The sequence below is a fragment of the Mastomys coucha genome, unplaced genomic scaffold, assembly GCF_008632895.1.
Source record: "Mastomys coucha isolate ucsf_1 unplaced genomic scaffold, UCSF_Mcou_1 pScaffold5, whole genome shotgun sequence".
In the NCBI taxonomy this organism is placed as follows: domain Eukaryota; kingdom Metazoa; phylum Chordata; class Mammalia; order Rodentia; family Muridae; genus Mastomys; species Mastomys coucha.
The window spans coordinates 66,823,872-66,827,575 of NW_022196911.1; positions in this window are offsets into that span (position 1 = coordinate 66,823,872).

Below are 3,704 nucleotides of genomic sequence, written 5' to 3' on the forward strand. Positions count from 1 at the left end.
GTTCATGGGGATCTGCTGCTCTGGCCCAGCTGGAGCAGCCAGAGTTACAGTTCTCAGAGGAGAAGCCAGAGCAAGGTGGACTGCTGGGCCTCTTCCGCAGCCACTGCTATCCCAGAGTAGGTGGCAGGTGGATAGATGCAGTGGGCAGCTAGGGGCCAATGTTGGGGCCACTGAGCAGGAAGTGGTTGTAGTCAGGCTTTCGCATCTGTCTGGGTAGGCCAGGTCGAGGACCAGTGAAGACCAAAGCTTCAGGAATGAACACTCTTCCCCAAGGTGTTACAGCTTAATAAGACAGGCACTCCCACATGGTCTTTGGTGAGATAACTCTTGTACTTTATTCCTTGTAGATAGGATCTTATAAACATTTGGGGGTGGGTTGAGATCGAGAAGCAGACGACTTCTATTGGCTTGGTCTGAGATGTTAGGAATGTCTCATCTGCATGTGGAAGGACTTTGGGTATTATCCCTAAATGACTGGTTGTCACAGTCACCTCAATAGAGTCATGTGCTCCTGGACTGGAACCTGGTTGGGCGTAGACCATTCTCAATTACGAGAATTGTCGGGATTCCTGAATCTGCTCGACCTTACCAGGTTTTCTGTCTGGTGACACAGTCCACTGCCCTACAGTGTTGCTGTTCATAGTTGTATTAAACTGGCTCAGTAAATGACAGGGTGATAACTGCAATCTAAGTTTCTTAGAGAGTCATGTTTGTTTGGTGGGGTGGGGGGGGGGTGCCCTTGTTAATATATTATTTAATGAATAGGTCTCCCTAGGAAAATACAATGAACACATTAAACAGCTCCTGGGAACTGAAAACCATGTGGAGATACCATTTCATATCCACTATGATGACTACAATGGCCCAGACAATAGTAAGTGCTGGTAAGAATTAAGCATGGTGGGTGAAGCTGCTTTGAAAATGCAATATGGCAGCTCTTCATAATGCTGAGGAGAGACCACATGACCTAACGATCCCACACCTGTGTATCTACTCTAGAGAGATAAAAATATATCATCTATATAGAAGGCCCTGTGTTCATGTATTCACAGGGGTAGGAGTCGGAATAGCTGAAAATGTGGGGAAAACCCAAATGCCCACCCTCTGGGGTATGAGCCAGCCAGATGTGGTATATCCATACCGTGGAAGAGTACATGACAGTGAAGAGGACCTCAGTCCTGATGCAAGCCCTGGCACATGAGCCTCCGACACATTGCACTAAGTGAAAGAAGCCACACAGAAACCCCCACGTGCTGTATAATACCTACCATGCACAGGAAATCGTATCATATTCAGAACAGGCATGTCTACAGAGACAGAAAGTAGGCTAGTGGTTGGTAGAGCTTGGGGGTAGATTTCAGGAACAACGGAGTGAACATTAATGGGCACAGCCATTCCTTTAGGGAGGGATGGGAATGCTCTAAAATTGGATTGTGCTGCTGGCTGCGCAGCTCTGTAATAAACCAATGATCAGGGAATTGTGTCCTTAGAAAGGAGAATTTTATGGTAGGTAAATTGTACCTCCATAAGGTTTTTAAAAGAAGCAGAAGAGGCACCTTGAAACTCTGAGCAGGATGCATTCTTCCCAGGGCTGCCCAGGAGAACAGGCTCTCTACGCAACCCCTCTGGCCAGCATTCTTCCCACAAACAATGACCTCAGACCCTGAGCAGACCTGTTTTCTTTCTCTCATCTGATCTGAGCAAGCGCCTTGCAAAGCCTCCATCTCTAGGGGCATGAGTCTAACTTCTTTATTCACAGTCAAAGGCACAGAATCTGGGTCAGTGGAAAGCATGCTTTCTCCTGAGGATCAGGGTCAGGGAGCAGGTGTAGTCTCACATCCTACAAATTATAAAAGAGGGCAGCAGTTGGGGGCAGGGTGCAGAAACGTGCCATCTGCCTCCTGGCTAGGGACTAAGAAAGGGCTTCTATTCACAGGCCCGCTCCAGCAAAGGGATCTATGAAGGGCAAGCAAGTCAGGAAGGTGAGGCTTCTGAGGGGCAGACGCCAGAATGCAGCAGCCTTTGTAGGCCTGCAGTTTGGGGAAAGGGAGAGTACTTCATGACGGCCAGGCGCTGGGAGAGCTCATATCAGGTCCCAGTTGCCTGAGAATTGGCAGTGACCAGCCTGGGCTAAGCAGACAGAGAAAAAGGCAGAAGTCTGGGTTTTATGTAAAATCACTTTATGAAGCTGTCTTAGTTATTTTGCTACTGTTGTGACAAAACACCACGACCGAGGCAACTTGCAAAAGAAAGTGTTTAATTGGGATTACAGTTTCAGAGGGTTAGAGTCCATGATGGTGGAGCAAAGGCACTGGAGCAGGAATGCCTAAGAACTCACGTCTTGATTCACAAGTATGGGGCAGAAAGAGCTAACTGGGAATGGCATGCACTTTTAAAAGCTCAAGGTACACACCCAGTAACACACCTCCTCTGACAAGGTCACACCTCCTAATACTTTCCAAATGGTTCCACCCAGTGTGAACCGAGTATTCAAACATTCATGACCACTGGGGACCAAATATTCAAACACATGAACCTGGTAGGGGTGCAGGGTTCATTTTCATTCAAACTATCATAGAAGTCATTCTAGAAAAAAAGCTTTTCCCTCCAGAAGAGTTACCATCTTCTTATAACTTTTTTTTTTTTACATTTTTAATGATTTCAAAAATTTTAAATTATGTGTATTTCTGTGTGTTTATAGGGATATGTGCATGTGAGTGCAAGTATCCATAGTGGCCAGAAGAGGGTGCCAGGTCCTCTGGCACTAGAGTTACACATGGTCCCAAGCCACCAGAATGGGTTCTTGGGAACAGAAATGAAATCCTCTGGGAGAGCAATATATATATATACTCTTTACTACTGAGACATCTCACTAGCCCCAATAATACATGTAAACTATCTTTATTTGTGTATGTGTTTGTGCTATATGTGTATGTATGTATGTGGATGGACATGTATGTATATGTGTTCTAAGGTCAGAGGTTGACACCAGTTATTTTCCCTAGATTTTCTCCTCCTTAGTGTATAGTAGAGTTTTCAGAGTTTGCATGGGTTGAAACAATCTGCAGATGAAGAAATGGGGCATTTCTGTATGCCCTCTGGCTTCTTTCCACCTCCAGCCCTGTGGTATAAACACTGTGTAGACTGCTGACACTATGTCTTCCTCAACATTGCCTGCTTATATGTTCTATGTTCAGGACCTTTGCTCTTCTGGGTCTAGCTTCTTTTGTTCAGTCTTATGCTCATGAGGTTCATCCAGGGTGTTGTGTGCAGTCGCCCCTTCAATATTGCTGTGATGTGACATTCCATCATGTAAACACATCCTATGACTCCTGATGCATGTCTGTGTGACTTCCAGTGCTTCTACAGACCTTCTGTGAATACATGATACATTTGTGATGGGTCTACTACTCACACACTTTAGTAGACATTGTTCACCAGTGTCCTCAGGTGGCTGAAGTAATTTGAATGACCAACAGCACTATATATGGAAAAGACAAATTTTGACTCCTACCTTCCCTATAAGAAAGGCATATACTGAATGCTGCCAAGTTACAAATGTTTATGGGTTTATGGAAGTGCCCAAATGTTTATGGGTTGATTCAAACATTCATACCAGTGCCCCAAAGGTATTTGGAGACAAGAATATATATTCGGAGACAGGAACTTACAAGTTATAGATGACTAACACAAAGGGGCCAGAG